Source organism: Rhinopithecus roxellana, chromosome 8 (genome assembly GCF_007565055.1).
Source record: "Rhinopithecus roxellana isolate Shanxi Qingling chromosome 8, ASM756505v1, whole genome shotgun sequence".
Classification (NCBI taxonomy): domain Eukaryota; kingdom Metazoa; phylum Chordata; class Mammalia; order Primates; family Cercopithecidae; genus Rhinopithecus; species Rhinopithecus roxellana.
The window spans coordinates 47,925,831-47,946,364 of NC_044556.1; the positions used below are offsets into that span (position 1 = coordinate 47,925,831).

Sequence of the window (20,534 nt, forward strand, 5' to 3'; positions counted from 1 at the left end):
TTTTCTTGTGAACCCTTCATGGCATCTTTGAAGGTGGCTGTGGTCACACCAAGTGTCACCACCAGCCTATTCAAGTCCCGCTACAGATCCATGGAGTGATATACCAGGGCAGACCAGCCGAGTCTCAGGCTCATAAACACCAGGCAGGAATAGATACCTATGAAATGAGAAAGGTCAGATGATTCCTCACTCTCATGCCATGTCTGTGCCTCTCTTTGCAGGTGCCATGTCGCTAAAACCAATTGCTCGCACTTATTTTGTCAAAGATAAAGTCAGGCATTAGTCAAAGCTGTGAAAACAGATTTTATTCAGTAACTACTGACCAAAGCAGAAGGGGCTGAGCTCCATCGCATTTGTGGAGAGCCGATGGCATTCTAATTGGAGAGTGAGGCAGGGGATAGGGCAGGGGGCAGGGCACAAGTGAAACATTACAAAATGTTGGTCATTGTAAGCTTCTGCCTCATCAGGATAGCTGTGTCTGCCAGCTGGCAATATTAGACATTAGGATTCTAACCTCCCACAGAGACCCGGAGACAGAGATTCAGTCGTTCCTGAGGACGACACCTCAAAGGAATGGCTTTCAAATTCTGTGGAAAGACACACTGGAATTCCTAGGAGATACACACATATCTTAAAGGGATGGAGGAAGGATTCCCTTCTTAGTAAGTGTTATAAGAAAGAACCTACCATCATCAGCAGGTATTGGCTAGAATTAAAGTAAGTTCCCCTGGCAGCCTTGAGTTTTCTTAGGTAGGCATTGTCATGGGAGCCTAGGGTAATTCACGGGACATGGTCTTATGCTATTAGAAGCCATGATAGAGTCTGATCATCTCTTAGCACAGAGGTTTAAACTGAGTCTTTGTTTGCTGAGTTTGGTGGTTCTCACTTTTCATCCCTCCATTCCATGGCCAGGATTTTACTGGACTCTGATAGAAGGACAAGGCCACGGGCCATTTTCAGTGACGTTCACAAGTAACCCAGGCATATCTATTGAGATCTGAATGAAAATAAAGAAAACCATGAGATTGAGAGTGGGCCCCACAATAGGTATGCGTTACCAATATTCAGGAGACAAACAAAAATATTTCTAGGCTTTGTCAAGACGAAAAGTGACTTATGCAGCCAGGATGAAATTCAAACCTACATTAGCAAAGTATACAGCTTATTGACATTATGTATAAGGAAGTCATGGCAAAATGACAATCCACAAGTGGCAATGGTAGGTACGGGTAGGGAGAGACTCCATAGGTCAAAATTATCCTCACGTTAAATGAAACTCCTACGTGTTGCTACAGTAAGGGAATGGAAGCCAATGTTATGCTGGAATATATTAATTGTCATGGGATAAACAAGCAGAACATGATGCTACATTTGTTAGTCACTTCTATTGAGAGTATTTGTGAAAGTTAATTTTTGTGTCAATTTGACTGGGCCAGGGAGTGCCCAGATATTTGGTTAGACATGATTTCTCACTGTGTCTCTGAGGGTGTTTCTGGAAGAGATTGACATTTGAATCAGTAAACTGAGTGAAGCAGATTGCCCTCCTGAGTGTGAGTGGGCCTCATCCAACCCATAGACGGCTTGAATAGGATGAAGGGTTAAGAAAGAAGTTTTTCGGCTCCACTGTCTTTGAGCTGGGATGTCAGTCTTCTGCCTTAAGCCTTGGACTTGGTCTTGAACTATGTTTGACTCTCCTAGGTCTAGAGCTTACTCAAAGTAGAACTTGGGCTTCTCTGCTTCTCTCTCTCTCTCTCTCTCTCTCTGTGTGTGTGTGTGTGTGTGTGCACGTGTGTGTGTGTATCCTACTCATTTTCTTTCTCTGGAGAACTAAGACTAATATAGTATTATAGGCCAGTTCCCAGTTTTTGTCTTTATTCTTTTGAAAGGTGTAAAATAAATAAATAAATAAAATAAAACCCTGGAGGGTCCTCAAAGAAGAACAGTAAGGATTCCTAGAAGTCTTAAATTTTTAGGAAAAGTGCTAAGAACAGCTTTTGTTAAAACTGTCTTCAGGAAAATTAAGGGTATTGGGAAAAATATTTTTGCCTTAATGTTTTTAAGCAAAGGCATGATTAGTCAAGGAGAAATATACTTAGGTTTTTAAGTTAATTTTTATGTTTTAATAATTCACATACAATCTTAGGAACTCAGAGAGAAAAAGAGAGGTCCTTGTACCCTTTACTCAGTTTCCTCGAATGGTAATGTCTTGGTAATATTTCCAAAATGGTAATATTTGCAAATATAGCAGATGTATTGCAAATGCCACAGTACCAGGAGGTTGACATTGATACAAGTAAGGTACAGAACATTTCCATCAACACCAGGATTCATCATGTTGCCTTTTTATAACCACGACCCTGTCTCTTCAGTGCTGTTCCTCCTTCCCTCCTTAACCCCTGGCAACTTGTAATCTATTCCCCTATTTATATGGATAAATTATTCATATAATTTATTCCTTTCAAGAATGTTGCATAAATGGAATCCTACATGTCACCTTTGGGATTACCCTTTGTCCACTCAACAGAATTCTGTGGAGATTCATCCAGGTTATTGTGGGTGTCAATAGTTTGTTGTTTTTAAAAAAAATATTGTGGACTATTCAATGCTATGGGTATATACCAGTTTGTTCAGCCATTCTCCTCATGAAACTCGTCTATACATTTTCCCCCCAGTTTTGGCTATTAAAAACAAGGCTGCTATAAACTTTAACTACATGGATTTTGTGTGAACTTAAGTTTCCATTTCTCTGTGATAAACGCAGGGAATGCAATTCCTAGGTGGTATGGTAGTTGTACATATAGTTTTAAAAGTAAAAACTATACAGACATTCTCCAGAGTGGGCTGTAACCTTTTACATTCCCACCAGCAATGTATGAGTGATCCAGCTTTCTCTGAATCCTTGACAGAACTTGATTTGGTTATGCTTTTCTTTTGGTCATCCTGATAGGTATGGAGCAATTTCTCATTGTGATTTTAATTAGTATATCACTAGTTGCTACTAATGTGCTGATTTCAACATATGAATTTGGGGGGGCTAGGCACAATGCATCCCATAACAATGTGTATTCTGGTATGGTTGGGTGTTCTAAAATTGTCAATTTAAGCCCCGCTGGTTTATCATGCTCTTGGGTTCTTCTATATTCTTGTTGATTTTCTGTCTGGTTGTTGTATAAATTGTTAAGAAAGGGGGATGTTGAAGCATATAGCTATATTTATGGATTTGTCTAGTTCTCTGTTCAGTATTTTCAGTTGTTGCATAGACATTTATGACTTTTGTCAGGGGAGGAGTTGGTGGATTGGTTGTTTCCTCCTTATATAATGTTCCTCTCTGTCTCTGATTAGTGTCTTTGTTCTGAAATATACAATATCTGGCATTAATATAGCCAGCCTTGCTTTCCTTTGTCTAAGGTTTGCATGATAAATCTTTTTCCATCCTTTTGATTTCAAGTTTCCTGTATCATCATATTTGAAGGTAGTCTCTATGTAGCCAGGATGTAGTTGGGTCATGTCCATTAACCTACTCTGCCAATCTGTGTCTTGTAATTGGTGTACTTAGGCCATTGATATTTAATATGATGATTGATATGGTAGGGCTTAAGTCTGCCATTATATTTTTTTCTTTTCTGTTTGTTCTCTCTGGTGTCGTTTTCTGGATATGCTTTCTTTTCCTTACCTTCCTGTGGTGACTTGAACATCTTTGAGAATGGTATTTTACCTTATCCATAGTGTTTTTGAGTATATCTGTTTGCATAGCCCTCTTACCACACAGTATACTGGTGTCATTGTTGTACCAGTTTGAGTGAATGATAGACGAGTTACCTCCCTTTCAGGTCTCTTTACCCTCCCAGTTTATTGTTGTTTCAAACATTTTCTTTACGGAGAGTTAGAACCACATTGAATGATGCCATGATTTTATTCTGAAGCTGTCAATCATAGTTTAGAAAACTCAAGGAAGAAGGACGTCCTATATTGCTTACTTTTTTTTTTTTTTTTAGTTTTCTTTCTGATGTCCCAGTGTTTCTTCTTTAATCATTTCCTTTCTGTCTAGAGAACTCCCTTTAGCCTTTTTTTTAAGGTAGAACTGCTGGTCAGAGATTCCCTTAGCTTTTCTTAATCAGAAACTGTTTTGATCTTCCCCTTAATCCCTGAAAGATGTTTCTGCTGGAGAGAGGAGTCTGAGCTGACAATTGTTTTCTTTCACAGCTTGAAAAGCACTGGGCAACTTCTTTCTGCCTCCGTGGTTTCTGATGAGAAATCCATCATCACCGGAATTGTTTTTCCTTTCTAGGTAAGGTGTCACCTTTCTCTATTGCTTTCAAGATATTTTCTTTGTCTTTCATTTCCTACATTTTATTTTTTCACATGTCTTGCCATAGACCTCTTTCAGTTTTTTATCCCATTTCAGGTTCTCACAGCTTCTTGAACCTGTAGGTTAATGTCTCTTGCCAACTCTGGGAAGCTTTCAGCCATTTACTTCTTTATGTTTTCAGCCTTGTCCTCTTCCTCTTCCCCTTCCAGACATAGATAACAACATGAAAGTGAGACCATTCAAGGCAGTTTCACAGGTCCCTGAGGTTCAGTTCACTTTCTCACCCAGTCTATTTTTCCCTTGTTAAAATTGTGTAATTTCTAATTTTTCATCTGCAGTGGATGGATTTCTTTGCTCTGCACCATCCATTCTGCTATTGAGCCTATGTGCCGGACTTTTTATTTTGGTGGCTGTATTTTCCACTTCTAAAACTTCCATTTGTTCCTCCTTTAAGTCTTGTATTTATTTGCTAAGACTTTCTTTTTGACCATTTGTTTCAAATGTGCTCGTAACTACAAAATCATTTTCATCAGGCTTGCTTGCTTTAAAATCTTTGTCAGACAATCCCAACACCTCTCTCATCTTATTGCCAGTGTGTATTTGCTGTCTATTTTCATTCAGAATAAAATTTTCCTGGTTCTTGGTGTAATGAATGATTTTCAACTGAAACTTGGACTTTTGGACATGTTATCAGACTCTTGATTTTATCGAAACCTTCCGTTTTAACTACCTTTTTCTCAGTCTGCTTCTGCAGGGGAAGGGGAGTGGCGCCATCTCATTATAGCCAGGTGTGTGTAGAAATCCAGGTTTCTCACCTGACCTACCTCTGTTGACACCCTGAGTGGAGGGCTGGCGAGGAAAGAGCACGGGGATGAGGCCCCTTGGCTTGGATGAAGGGCAGGTAGCGAGGGTCCTATGGCTCCTGGGAGGACCAGAAAGGTCGGTACCCTTTCAACTCCAAGAGCCCTGATGCCCGGCGCCAGGGATAAGGCCCCAAGGCGGAGTCCACAGCCCTGGAGGGGTGGCGTCCACACTCCTGCGCGCCCGGGACTCCGACGCTCAAAACCCGCCAACTGCTGCAGCTTCCAGGAGAAGCAGTCGGGCGAATCCCGCACACCGGCGCTTAGTTTTGGAACTGGATACCCCGCGGAAAGAATCCGGATCCCGGAGCCCGGTTATAGGTCTCCAAGGTCTTCATTTCGGGAGCAGGCGGGAAACCCTCAGCCCGGCGCTATCGCAACCTGCAGTCTTCTTGCCTGAGGGATCCCAGGTGCTTCCCTTTTGCCAGCAATTTGCTGGAGGCGCGGAAATGTGGAGATGCAGTCGAATTTTATCTGTCATAGGCAGCAATATGCAGTTGCCCAAAGCGGCGCCCAAGATTTTCGTGGATATGTCCTCAAGGGGCGATGCTCGGCTGGTTTAGGTAGAGTAGGGACAGCAGGTTCGCCTCGCACAGGAAAGGTGGTTTTCAAAATGACCCTCCCTCCCTCCCTCCCTCCCTCCCTCCCTCCCTCCCTTCCTTCCTTCCTTCCTTCCTTCCTTCCTTCCTTCCTTCCTTCCTTCCTTCCTTCCTTCCTTCCTTTCCAGAGAGGGGAGTGGAGCTGAGGGGTGGGATGGGGGAACTTAGCTGCATCTTTGATAAGAAGCAGCACGGGAGGAGTTCCATTACTACCTGAAACCACGCTAAGCACTAGGAACCAGGCATGGTTTGCCCGCGGTGAGTTGGATCCGAGACGAGGGCGCCGGATGAGGTGGACGTCATGTTAGCTTTAGATCCAGAAATTTCCAGTCTTCTCATCTATCGCTGAAATCTTCTTTCTGAACGTTTCAAGTTGACAGCTACAATATCTCTGAAACCAAGGAGGTCTGTCCTGTGAAGCCCACTTGGCTTCCTCGCGCCCCGAGCACAGTTGCGGAACCGGTTGAATTGCCTGGCGGAACAAAAGAAAACGAACCTAAATCTGCACCTGGAGCTCGAGCCAAAGACCCCTCAATTCAGAGTTTCATGCTCTACTAGTAGAGCTAGTTGGGGGCAAAAGGGGACCCCTACACGTGTCTTTATCGGTAGAGTCCCTTGAGCCAGTTCAGAGATCAGGAATCAGAAGGACTCCGCGCATCACCCGCTGAGAGCCAAGCCCGCACTTTGGTGGCAAGGAAACTGAGGCTCAGAAAGACAGCAAGTACTTGGCTCTGCCTCACACCGTGCTACAGCTAGGCTAGAATGAAACACCCTTCAGTTTCCTTGTGGCCTGGCCTCAATACAGCCCAAAGCAGCGGCCAGGCTGTCAGAGGTGAGAGGTGTTGAGCAGCTGGTCAGCGACTGCTTGGAGCCCTGCGGGCCTGCAGCCCCCTTAGGTCACAGAGAACCACTTTCAGTTGGGCTTTCCTCCTCTTAGAAAGTTAATCTTTACCTTCTCTTTTCCCGTCTGACAAAGAGGTTATTGTGTCTGTCCTCTTCCCTGGTGGTCTAGTGGCTAGGATTTGGCGCTCTCACCGCCGCAGGCCCGGGTTCGATTCCCGGTCAGGGAACATGTTTTGCAACATCTCCAAATTGTGTGTGAAGATTTGATAGAGAAACCCACAGGTGATGATTAAAACGCAGAAATATGTTCCCAGCAGCAGTATTTGTAATAATAAATGTTCGTCACTTAGGAAATGTTATATGTTGCAATCCCTCCATACCATAAAAAGATATGCAATTATTTCAAAGATGGATGTAGATAATGATAATAGCCACCATGAGGCCACCGATGATAATGATAGTAATAATGGCTAATGCTCTTGGAGTATTTACTATGCATTTGGGCATGGCTTCAATGTTTTACTGCTGTGTCTTATTTAAACAGAACAACCCATTTGGAAACACATTCCTATTGGGCCCATTTTACAATGCAGAAATGGAGGCACAGAAAACGTGAGTGACTTCAGAGTCACACCGCCATGGAATGAGGCTATCTGCTCACGTCTACAGCTTTATGGAGAGAAGAGTCCAAGGTTCTCTTGTTCTTCTGCTAGGGATTGTCATCTTCTCAGAGATGTGCAGCCTGAAGAATCAGCGAAGGCAGGTGTGAGGAGGAGGGAGGGAGAGAAAGGAAGTGTGTATTGGGCTTGGGATAGATAGGTTCTGGAGCTCCAGAACTGAGCTTTTGCCTAAGATGCACCTTTTGTAAACAACATTTATTTTTCTAACAAACCCTTAAGCCTTCAGGCAGGATTTTCATCATCTAACTTGAAGCAGATGGGCAAAAAAGACCCCCATATATCTGGACATGGAAGAATGAAGGTCAGAAAAGAACAGTTACAAGGTTAACTACGCCTCTGGATGGAACAGGATGAGTCTTTAGTTTTTTGCCGATGACTGCCCTGATTGCTCCACAAAGAGGCATGTGGTGCCTGGAAATCTGAGGACATCTGCCTCAGACACCTGTCTATTATTAAATGCCCCCATCCCCAGGCTGCGCATCCTCTTCTTTGTCCCATTGCACAGGTTTTAGATGCCTGAGGGCGTGATGACACGGAGGGCAGAAGTCGTTTGTTTCCGAGTTGCCACCAGGTTGTGTGAGTAGGGGCAAGATGCAGGAATGACAGATCCATGACATTCTCCCCGGCCCACACCGCCTCTTGCGCTTCCCCCTATCAGAAGTGACCCCACTGCACCTGACCACTGTAGCCTACTGGTCTGAAGTCACCCACTTCCCTATCCTTTGCTATGCTTTATTTGTCATGCTCACCGCTTGCATTCCCTGTGCCCGAATGGGGAAATGCTTGTGGGGAGGACACCAGCCAGTGTGTTCCCATTGCCCAGTCCCTTCTTGATGCCTCCAGATGTGGGCTCGGTGGGGCAGGACTTGCTCACCATGCAGCTACTCACCTAGAGCAAGGCTTCACACCTTGTGAGCACCCAATGCTCGGTGAATGAAGGCGTTCCAATGCAGGTTTCTGAGAGACATCAAGAATTCTACTGGACTTCCCACTTTTAGTCCTTTGAATAATTCGGGTAATGGGAAGATAGAAAAAGCTTTTCAAACTTGGGTGTTCTTTGTAAAGTTTATTCCAAGTCTAGAGGGCACCTTCTGGAATGAGCTCCCCTTTCTGTAAGGGGATACCCCCTCAGCCTGTGGGACTCTGTAGGCAAAGAGGAAGATAAGCCCTGAACATTGAAGAGGAGGAGAAGAAAATGGGTAATACTGGCAGCAGCCTGGAGTATGAGAGACAGACAGACAGACAGACACAGGCACACAGACACAGATGGAGAGGTTGGAAAGGCAGGGCTGGGTCGAGGAGGAGTCGGGAAGCAAAAGGACCTGTATGTCCAAGAGCCAGATTTAGGGTGTAAAAGTCAGAGTTCAGTTTTGCTGAAGAGAGTCAACAAAAGAACCAAGGCAAAGGGAGCCAATAACTCCAAGAATCCAGGTCTGCATAAGAACCATGGTCAGGTGCAGGATCCTATGGCTCCAGAGATTTGTCTCCAGTGAGATGAGTTTTACAGAAAAACAAAACAAAACAAAACAAACACCATCAAGGAAGGAATAACACAGAGGTAGTTATTAGCATGCTAATTCACCCTTGTCTAGGAGGGAGAACAGTCTGTAGATCATTTGCCTTCAACAAAAGCAGAATGCAATTCATAAAGAAAAGAGAAGAGGAACAAATGTCTAGAAGGAGCCATTCTTTCCTCTCCTATTTGATAAGCCTCTTGACAGGAAGCAGTTCAGAGTCCCTCCAGCCAGTTTTCTCTGGATTCAGTTAGGTAGATCACCAGAGAAAACAATTACAATTATTGGAAGACTTTCTAAACATCTTGGAGGTTTAGCTGTGGAACACGTGCCAGAGAGTATCTCTGGGCAGTCAGTGTCCACCATGTCTTTCTGCTGTGCCTCCTGCTTAGGTAAGTTAGGCAGGACACTACCCCCTCACTGGTACATCAGACTAATATATGGAAACTTTGCTGTGCTGGCAAGAGCATGAAGGAAAAGGCTCTCTCACTGAGTTGGAAAAATACATTGGAAGATAAATTGGCACACCTCCCATTGAAGTCAAACTAAGAACACGTAAAGAGATGCCTTCGGCTCCTGGCAATGTTGGAGTAACAGATGCCCGATTTACTCTCCTACCTGAAATCTGCCCACTGCTCCTCTCTGCAAACAAACAGGTGCCTGTAATCCCAGCAGTTTGGGAGGCCGAGGTGGGCTGATCCCTTGAGTGCAGGAGTTTCAGACCAGACTGGGCAACATGATGAAACCTCATCTCTACCAAAAAAATTCAAATAATTATCCAGGCATGGTGGTGTGTGCCTGTAGTCCCAGCTACTCAGGAGGTTGCAGTGGGAGGATCGTTTGAGCCTGGGAGGCAGAGGTTGCAGTGAGCCAAGAATACACCACTGAAGTCCAGCTTCGGCTACAGGGTGAGACCCTGTCTCATGAAAGCAAGGAAGGAAGGAAGGAAGGAGGGAGGGAGGGAGGGAGGGAAGGAAGGAAGGAAGGAAGGAAGGAAGGAAGGAAGCAAGGAAGGAAGGAAGGAAGGAAGGAAGGAAGGAAAGGAGGGAGGGAGGGAGGGAGGGGCCGGGTGCGGTGGCTCACGACTATAATCCCAGCAATTTGGGAGTCTGAGTCAGGTGGATCACAAAGTCAGGAGATGAAGACGATCCTGGCTAACACAGTGAAACCCCCGTCTCTACTCAAAATACAAAAAATTAGCCAGGTGTGGTGGCACATGCCTGCAGTTCCAGCTACTTGGGAGGCTGAAGCAGGAGAATCACTTGAACCTGGGAGGCAGAGGTTGCAGTGAGCCGATATCACGCCACAACCACAATATTAGAGATGATAAATTTGCTGGATGGGATTAACAGCAGATTAGACGTTGCAGAAGAAATGATCAGGGAACATAGAACCATGAATAATTGAAAATATGCAAAATGAAACTCACAGACAAAGAGAATTTTTAAAAATGAAATGATTATCGGTGAACTGTAGGGCAGACTTAAGAGGTCTAAATTATGAGCCACCTCCCTCCCTCCCTCCCTCCCTCCCTCCCTCCCTCCCTCCCTCCTTCCTTCCTTCCTTCCTTCCTTCCTTCCTTCCTTCCTTCCTTCCTTCCATGAGAAACAGGGTCTCACCCTGTAACCCAAGTTGGACTTCAGTGGTGTAATCTTGGCTCACTGCAACCTGAGCCAGGAGTCCCTGAGAAGGAGCAGGGAGGAAAGGAAACATTTATTTTCTTTCTTTGTTATTTTTATTAGGAATGGGGTCTCAGTACATTGACCAGGCTGGTCTTGAATTTCAGGCCTCACTCAATACTTCCTGACTTAGCCTCCAGAAGGTGTGAGCCACTGTGCCCGGCCAATGTCTGAAGAAACAATAGCTGAAAACTTCTCAATCACAACAAAAATTACAAATCCAGTGATCCAAGGAGCTGAGGAAACCAAAGCACAAGAAACATGAAGAAAACCACTCCTAGAGACATCAAAATAACATTGCTCAAATCAGGCCAGAAGAAAAAGACATTGTACATACACAGGAACAAAGATGAGGATTGCATCAGCTTCCTTTCTGCTCTTGCCGGCCTCTACCAGGAGCAGCAATGCACGCCAGCAGAGAAGCAACATCTTTAAGGTACTGAGGGCAGGGGAAGTTAGCCTAGAATACTATGCCAGAAAAAATAAATTCTCAAAAGTGGAAGTGAAATAAGGACATTTAGAGATGTACAAAAGCTGAACGAATTCACTACCAGCTGACCCACACTACAAGAAACATCAAAGGAGCCCTCCAGGCAGAAGGAATCCAATACCAGATGAAAATCCAGATCTACACGAGGAAATGAAGAACACCAGAAATGGGTAACTATCCTAGGTATTTTTTTTTATTTTGTAAATTTCTTTTGTAAAAAATTGGCCATTTAGACAAAAGCACTAACAATGGGCTGTGGGGTTTATAACATGCATAAAAGCAAAATGCATGTCAGCAACAGCGTCAAGGCCAGAAGGCAAGGTGTAATATCACTTGAAGGTTGACTGTGATCAGTTAAAAAGGTTTGCTCTAAGCCCTAAGGCAATTACTAAAATAACAAAAGAAAGAGTTATGCTAATTAGCCAACAGAGAGAGAATGGAATGATATAAAAACCGTGTGAACACTATGATAGAGTAATTGCTCTTCCTACATCTTCACCTCTATCTATAGAAATACTTACACCAGTGGCTGAAAATGCCCGTACAAGAATGACTAGAACATTATATGTAATAGTAAAATCACAGAACCAATGTAACCTCAAAAGCGTATGGAAAGGGCTAAATGGATGACAGTTTTAAAAGAGAGAGAGAGAGAGAGAGCGCGCCAGGGGCGGTGGTTCACGCCTGTAATCCCAGCACTTTGGGAGGCTGAGGCGGGCGGATCACGAGGTCTGGAGATAGAGACCACCCTGGCCAACATGGTGAATCCCTGTCTCTACTAAAAATACAAAAATTAGCTGGGCGTGGTGGCGCGTACCTATAAGACCAGCTACTCCGGAGGCTGAGGCAGGAGAATTGCTTGAAGTAGAGAGTCGGAGGTTGCAGTGAGCCGAGATCGCGCCACTGCGCCCCAGCCTGGCAACGGAGCGAGACTCCGTCGAGATAGAGAGAGAGAGAAAGAGAGAGAGAGAGAGAGAGAGAGAGAGAGAGAGAGAGAGAGAGAGAGAGAGAGAGAGAGAGAGAGAAAGCGAGAGAGAGATCCCAGAATCCTAGCGAACCTTGATTTATGTCCTCATGTACGCGAGACACGGAGGAGAGGAGGGTAAAGTTGGTCTCACTCTGCCTTTCCATGAGAGCATGTGCTGGACAGAAGAAAGTTGCCAGCGGTTTAAGCATTTTTAAAATGCAAGAAACGTTCCATAGAACGGGCTCGAACCACCCACCTCCAGACTTGGAAGCAAGCACACTAACCGACTGCGACACTTGGTATCGCTCTGTCTTTCCATGAGAGCATGTGCTGGACAGAAGAAAGTTGCCAGCGGTTTAAGCATTTTTAAAATGCAAGAAACGTTCCATAGAACGGGCTCGAACCACCCACCTCCAGACTTGGAAGCAAGCACACTAACCGACTACGACACAGGAACAGTAGACTGGCGCTCTGGTATCACCACGCAGAGCAAGCGCCCATCCAACGTTAGGTGGAGCCATCGCCTTTTGTAGTACAATTGTGCAGGCTTCAAAGCCTAGCAAAACCGGAGAGGCGCATCTTGCCGGCTACGGTTGAAACCCGTGCATTGGGTGATTCTGAAGCTGGAAGGGCAGCGGAATGGCCTTCGCCACGTCCTGCCCCTCGCAGGCATCAGACCCAGCATCCCAGCAAACTCCCGGCTCGGCGACTCCCTGGGCCTGAGCAGCGTGGGTCCGAAGGGAAGCAAGCAGAACGCCCCGTGGGCTCTAGTGATGGCTCTTCCCGTTCTTGGCTCCGCCTTCATCTAACTCTACGTTGCTTGCGCTCCCCTCTCTCACCTTGGCTTCCGTCGGTGGGGCGGGAGAGAGGAAGGGTGGAAAGTAGAAATACGAAGAAGCGGGAGAGAAGCAGAGGAGGTGCGGACGAGGACAGAGAAACCTCCCGAGAGAGGCTGGTGCAGGGAGGCCCAGGCTGGAGTGGAGGAGATGAGAATTGTTCTCGTCGCCTATGAGGATTGGGAGGAAGGGAGGGAAAAGCAGAGCCGGCAAGAAAGAAAGAAAAGCGCGAGCCCACTGTGGCTGTCTGGGAAGAAATCCGCCCAATAATCGAAATCTATTAACATCAAAATCACTAGAGCAAGACCAGACATCGCCGCTTGGCCTGTAGCTCGCCGTGATCGTATAGTGGTTAGTACTCTGCGTTGTGGCCGCAGCAACCTCGGTTCGAATCCGAGTCACGGCAGCGTCGTTTGTCCAGGCCGTTGGCTGTACCGTTTTGCTCCCCGCATCCAGGTGCGTCAGGGGAAGGAAAAGAGACTTCACAGCTCACTAACCTGGCGAGGAATCCAAGGGAAGCCCTGGGCGTGCTCTGTCCTGTTTCTGAGACTCACACAGCAAATAACCCAGTCAGTCCTGTTGGTGGCTTACACGGAGGCAATGGTGTGCTCAGAACCGTTTTTCCGGTCACTAGGGGCAGGTCAGGGGAAGGAAAAGAGACCTCACAGCTCACCAACCTGGGGAGGAGTCCAAGGGAAACCCTGGACATGCACCCTCCTGTCTCTGAGCCTCACAGAGCAAATAAACCAGTCAGCCGTGTTGGTTGTGGCTTACACGAAGGCAATGGTGTGATCAGAACCTGTTTTCCAGTCACTGGGGCTGTTACACATGAAACGACAACAAGCTTTTAATGACTTTAAACTCGAAACTCTTTGTTGTGGCCTACAGTGGCTTGTCTCTGAGCCTGTGGCCAAGTTTGTATGCCAACAGGAAAGTGTGGGGAAAGACAATCTTGTGCCAGGAGTCTTTCCACCTCCACTCTGCCAACGTGGTGGGTCACCTGAGGTCAGGAGTTCGAGACCAGCCTGGCCAATGTGGTGAAACCCTGTCTCTGAAAAATATGAAAATTAGCTGGGTGTGGAGACACATGCCTGTAATCTCTGCTACTCAGGAGGCTGAGGCACCAGAATCACTTAAACCCAGGAGGTGAAGGTTGCAGTGAGCTGAAATCTCACCACTGCATTTCAGCCTGGGCAACAGAGCGAGACTTTATCCCAAAAAATAGAATAAAACAAAATAAAAAAGCTGGGGGAAAATATGAAATGATGAGGAGTTACATAGAAGACCTTAAAAAAGACATAAATTAAATTTACATGAAAAATACAGTCTGAGATTCAAATACAGTTGATAGGATTAACAGCAGATTAGATGCTGCTAAAGAAAGATTAATCAATTCCAAGACATGGGAATAGAAAGAAACAGAGAGAAAAAAAAGATACAATAAAAATGAACAGGCCATTAGTCAGCTGTGGTAAAATTTCAAAGCAGCTAATACAAATATAACTGGAGTCTTTGAAGGAGAGACTAGAGAAAGAATAGAATATACATTATATATATTTGATATATGTATGCTAAATATAATGTATATGCCATATATAAGATGTATATATGTCATTATTCAAATTTGATGAGAGCTATAAACATGCAGATGCAAGAAAATAAATAAAGTAAAACAATATGTAAAAGATAAAACTATACAAGGTCTTATCTTAAACTGCTTCAAACCAGTGATAAATAGAAAATCTCAAAAGCAGCCAGAGGAAAAATGACATATTATGTACAGAAGAAGAAAAATAAGAATTATGGCAGACTTCTTGTTGGAAACAAAGTAAGCCAGAAGACAGTGGAATATCACTTTTCAAACACTTTTTAAAAACAAAAACTGTCAACTAGAATCCTACAGCCAGTGAAAATATCTTCCAGAAATGAAGGTGAGTTCTTATGCTCATCAAGATGAAGTAATCCACTATACTCTATCCCTTTTACTGATTGAAACTAAGAACTCTCAGGCCAGGCACAGTGGCTCACATCTGTAATCCCAGCACTTTGGGAGGCTAAAGCAGGTGGATCACTTGAGCAGTTCACGACCAGCCTGGGCAGATAATAAATTCATTGCAATAATGAATTCATTGTTTATTATTGCAAATGCATAGAAAACATCAAGGAATACATATTTCCCCAAGTTCTATCTTTGTCTTAAGGACTGTCATGAAGTCATTCTCTTCTTAATGAAAAATTTAACACTTTTTGATAGTCTTGACATTCTTCTTTGGTTCTCCAGTTTTCCACATCATTTATATTATAAGAAAAAAATTCTGAATATTCTGCTCAGTGTGTGAATAATTGATCTATATGGATTTAGAGGCCAGGTGCAGTGGTTCACACCTGTAATCCCACCACTTTGGGAGACCAAGGTGGTTGGATTCCTTGAGCTCAGGAGTTTGAGACCAACCTGGGCAGCAGGGCGAAACCTTGCCTCTACAAAAAAATTTTAAAAATTAGCCGCGCATAGGGACGGGCATGGTGGCTCATGCCTGTAATCCCAGCACTTTGGGAGGCCGACGCGGGCGGATTATGAGGTCAGGAGATCGGGACCATCTTGCCTGACACGGTGCAACCTCATCTTTACTAAAAATCCAAAAAAGTAGCCGAGTGTGGTGGTGGGTGCCTGTAGTCCCAGCTACTTGGGAGGCTGAGGCAGGAGAACGGCGTGAACCCTGGAGGCAGAGCTTGCAGTGAGCAGAGATAGTGCTACTGAACTCCATCCTGGGCAACAGAGTGAGACTCCGCCTCAAAAAAAAAAAAAGTTAGCTAGGCATAGTGCTGCATGTCTGTAGTCCCAGCTATTCAGGAGACTGATGTGGGAGGATCGCTTGGGTCCAGGTGTTTTTTGCTGCAGTGAACCAAGATCATGCCACTGCGCTCCATTCTGGATGACAAAGTGAGACCCTGTCTCAAAAAATAAAAGCAAAATAAATAATAAAAGGGTTTTGGTCAATGTCTTAGTATACTTCTTGCTGCAAACCAATGTTATATTGGCATCTTTTCCCCCACTGGGGACGCATTTTTTTTGTTTTTGTTTTTGATTTTAATGGACAGGGTCTAGCTCTGCTGCTCAACCTGCAGTGCAATGGCGTGATCACAGCTCACTGCAACCTCAAACTCCCAGGCTCAAGGGATCCTCCTGCCTCAGCCTCCTGAATAACTGGGACTACAGGCACATATCACCACCCTCAGCTATTTTGTGTGTGTGTGTGTGTGTGTGTGTGTGTGTGTGTATGGGATCTCACTATGTTGCCCAGGCTGGTCTCAAACTCCTGGGCCCAAGTTATTCTCACACCTTGGCCTCCCAAAGTATTGGAATTACGGGCGTAAGCCACCACACCTGGCCCATGTTGGATTTTCACTTAACTTAAGGACAAGTTTGATATTCATAACTCTAACCCCACTCTCCTCTTCTATGTGTGGGTTGCTTTGTGTTATAATCTCTATATACATATTTTGTGCTTGACACTTATGATTTTCATTCTAACTTCACAAGCTTCCTTTCCAATTTATCACAATCACTGAAATAATGTATGTATATCTCTTTAAATACATGTAGTGGCCACCTAATTTGGAATGACTTATAAACTGTAACTATATGTTTGAAGCAGTTTTTATGGAACACTAATGGTTTGCATTGAGCCAAAGTCATTGGCCTGAGGATATATTCTCAGACAGATCATGGTAAAAATCAAGGTCATGAGTCTGTGGTGGTTGGTGGTGATCAACAGCATTCCTGTGCAATGGGGTTTAGTGGGATAGAAACTAAGGTTTTAAAGACAGGCATAGACAGAAGAGAAGTGATCCCCTGATGTACCTCTTCACTTCCTATGTGTCAATTCCTCCCTGGTTTTGTGAGACTGACATAGGGAGACTCTTATGGAATATCTGTCCTTTCCCTTCAGCTGCCTGACTTTCCTGAGCTACTGGCCTACACATGTGTAACCATGGTCACCTCCACATTCATGACAAACAGAAGGAAGCAGGACCGACAAACTGCATACCCTACATGCTAACCTGAAACTATAGTGTGTGATAGTATTAATTTATAAGATATATCAGAAGCTATATGATTTCAGTCCTTTTAAATTTATTAAGATTTATGTTAAGGGCTAGCATATGGTCTATTCATTAGAACATCCCACGTGTACTTGAGAGGAAGTATATTCTGTTTTTGTTGAGTGGAGTATTCTATAGATGTCTGGTAGGTTATGTTGTTTAAATCTTTTATTTATTGATCTTCTGCGTAGTTGCTCTATCCATTATTGAAAGTTGTGGTATTAAAGTCTCCATCTACTGTTGTTAAATTGTCTATTTCTCCCTTCAATTCTCTCAGTTTTTGCTTCCTGTGTTTTGAGGCTCTGTTAGATGCATATGAATTTATAATTGTACTCTCTTCCTGATGGATTGACCCTTTTATCATTACAAAATATTCCTCATTGTCTTTGGTAACTTTTTTTGGCTTAAAGTCTCTTGTTTATTTTGTCTGGTATCAGGATAGTTGTTACTGAAACACCAGAAGTTTGATTTAAGTCTTGCTGCTCACTGCAGAGAAAGCCAATCACTGAGCCAACTAGTATTGCCAGGGAAGAAGGCTTTCATCAGATACTGCAACTTAGGAGATGGGGGATCAGTCTCAAATCCATCTTCCTGATCAATGAAAATTCAGGGTTTAGATAGCAGGGAAGAAACAGAACTACACTTAGGAAAACAGGAATTACGGAGAGGTAAAAAGAGGAATTCGTTAACAGGAAGCATGTGGTCACTTAGGCAATTATGATGGAATAAGGGGTCTGACATCTCATTGTCCAGATGTGGTACTCTGGTAAATTTCAGTTCTTTGATACTATCTGGAAGGCCTGATGGTTGGTTTCCTGAGAAAGAACTCAGATAACACAAATGTAACTTTCTCAAATTTCAAGACTGAAAGGGTCAATTTCTATGTTTATTCAAAAGAAACCGTAAACATCAGTTCTATGGGACAATTGGGTTGGTTTAAAACTCATTTCAGCTTTCTTATGGTTGCTAACTACATAATTATGTTACATTGGCAAAGGGATTTTGCAGATACAACTAAATTAACCTTAAAATGGGGAGATTATAAATGTTGACTAATGTAATAACATGGCTTTTAAGTCTGGGTCTAGAGGTCAGAGGTCAGTGAACTAGGAAGTCAGAGAGATCCAAAACATGTTAGTGATTCAATGAAAAAGAAACCCTTCATTGCTGGTTTTGGAGATGGTGAGAGTCACAAATAAAGTCCTAAGTCCAACAACTTAATAATTAGTGCTACCTGCAAATATGAGCTAACAATATTTTTAAATGCATTTACAATATGTGGTGAACAGATTCACATTGTCTCTGCCTACTCTTCTCTTTTGCGTTGTCCCTGCATGCTACTATGTCTGTCTGTCTAGATGGGGGGACACAAACACCAGGTCTTTGTGCAGACTTCTCTCCTCTCCTGGAATGCTATTGCTCACTAGAGCCAGATAGCACTGCTGAAGGTGGCTGAGTACAGGCAACTGATGGTGTTAGAAGCCATAGGTCCTTGATTAATCTAGGCTCTAACCTTCACCCATCTCAAACTCCTAAAAGTTCTCCTTATAGCTTTCTATCAGATTTATACAGATTATTACCCACAAACCTTGCTCTTCCTTGGACCTCTAGGCCAGGGCTTCTAATATCTTCATCACTTTTGAGATATCTAGTAACTCTTCTTTCCGGAGTTTCAGTTACTTCATCCCCACTGCCAAGTGAAAAGTTACCAGATGACCAGCCGAAAGCCTCATATGCAAATCAGGGCTAAACAGTAGCTGGATGATATTTTGTCTAGATCAGCCACGGGTGTTGTCAAATGTGACAAGAATATTATTTCTAAAAGTTCCACACTACAGAAACACACTAGAACTTACTTCCCAAGTTAAAAGACAAGCTGGGGAGTGGTTGTTACATCACAGGCCAAGCATTAATCTTTCCAGGATTACAACTTGGCTCCCAAAGTTGCCAAGCTATTGCTTAGACAAATTATTTAATCTCTGTTATAACAAAATTATTGCCAGGTCCCTACAATTTGCACCTAGTTGCTATACCTCTATGAAGACTACAATTACCTATGAGTAAGAGTCCAAAATAAGCTTTCTAAATCAATTCAGACCTGTCGTACATACTTTTTGGTTTACAATTGATAACTATGAAGGAATTATGAGTGGAAGTGCCCTGACCTTTGACAAATCTCCTATCGGTGCTTGGAACCAGCTTGAGCTATCTTTATTGCTCAAATCAACAGGACAATTTACTGAGGCCTCAGAGATCCACCCCCTCCAGAGAAACCCTGATTTCCCAAAATATGGTTGAGATCTAAGGTGCTTTTTTTTGTTGTTGTTGTTTGGGTTTTTCTGTTTTTGTTTTTTGTTTTTTTGTTTTGTTGTTTTGCCATACAACTCATTTTCTGGAGTTTTACTTGCTTCCAACAATGAAGACAAGTTGTTCTGCTTCCGTGATGATGGACAGCAGGCAGTTACTTTCTGGAGTTTCAGTTCACTTCTAACAGGGAAGGAGAGTTTGAATTTTTCCTGCTTCTAGGATGGTGCAGAGCAGTCTTCAACCTGGGCCCCATTCCTAGGTAAGTAACAGAATCTGTTTTGTCTTGGGAATTCTCTTAAATGACTAAAGTTAAGATTACCAAGCAACTGGTCATAATTTCTTCTTACCATTACAGTGCTCAGCAATCATATAAATTGTGTGATCATTACTTTTCTTAACTGTTTTTTTTTTATTTGTTTGTTTCTGGTTTTGTTGTTGTTTACTTTTTTCCCCATTGGGTTTGACCAGTTCTATCTGACTTGATCAAATCCAAAGGAAACTTCCAAATTATGGGGAAAAGGCCTCTGAATTGGATAAATCCCTAGAGAAAATAAATAAATAAATAAATAAACAAACAAACAAACAAACTTAAAAAGAGGGAGAGCCGGGTGGGGAGGGGGAAAGCAGCCATCAAGAAAATAAGTTTTGACTACCTGAGGGGCTTTATTTATCTAACAAGGCCACCTTTGGTGGCCAAACAAACTAAAAGAGCAATGGTTGTCACCTCATACCCCAGGCTACAGTTCAGTAGCTAAGGTTCTGCCCCCTTTTTCACCATGACAACCTGGGTTTGGTTCCTAAATCAATTTCTCTCCTGTTTGATATTTGTGTTACTTTTGAACATTCTTTTCCAGGGAGCTTTCTTAGCAGGATCTTTGTTGGCTTCCTCCCCAACTGTTACAGAACAGCTTGACTGAATTCAAAATCTAGAAGGTCAGAGGGTATCCTAGGAAGATGGTGGAATGAGAAGCACCTGGAATCTAGACAACAACTGCACTGGCAGGATCTGTCTGATGTAAATATTTCAGAACTCTGGAGCCTACTGAAGGCTTGCAACTTCCAGAGGAAGGCCCAGATGGGAAATTGTAGGTAATTTCAGTCAATTTCAGCCCTTAGCACAATAGCAGCTACCCAACACTATCCCCAAGGCAGTCAGCTTGTGTTCCTACAGTAAGCTGCACACATCTTTCAGGATCAGAATTGGCAAAAAGGATGCTGTCTCCAAATATTGGGGGTCTGTGCTGGGTGCAATGGCTCATGCCTGTAATCCTAGCCCTTTTGGAGACCGAGGTGGGTGGATTACCTGAGGTCACGAGTTGAAGACCAGCCTGGCCAACGTGATAAAA

At 43.7% G+C, this 20,534-nt stretch overlaps 1 long non-coding RNA gene and 2 other non-coding genes across 3 annotated transcripts; 2 read left to right on the top strand and 1 right to left on the bottom strand.

The window, feature by feature from the left end:
* Positions 1-292: 292 nt before the first annotated feature.
* Positions 293-12,727, bottom strand: LOC115899284. Its single transcript, XR_004059030.1, has 3 exons — positions 12,381-12,727; positions 5,982-6,240; positions 293-997 (listed from the first exon to the last, which is right to left on the bottom strand). It is a non-coding gene; the product is annotated as an uncharacterized LOC115899284 (long non-coding RNA).
* On the top strand, positions 6,766-6,838 carry TRNAE-CUC. The gene has a single exon. It is a non-coding gene; the product is annotated as a tRNA-Glu (tRNA).
* A 384-nt stretch (positions 12,728-13,111) lies between the features above and the next one.
* Positions 13,112-13,183, top strand: TRNAH-GUG. The gene has a single exon. It is a non-coding gene; the product is annotated as a tRNA-His (tRNA).
* The last annotated feature ends 7,351 nt before the right edge of the window (positions 13,184-20,534 follow it).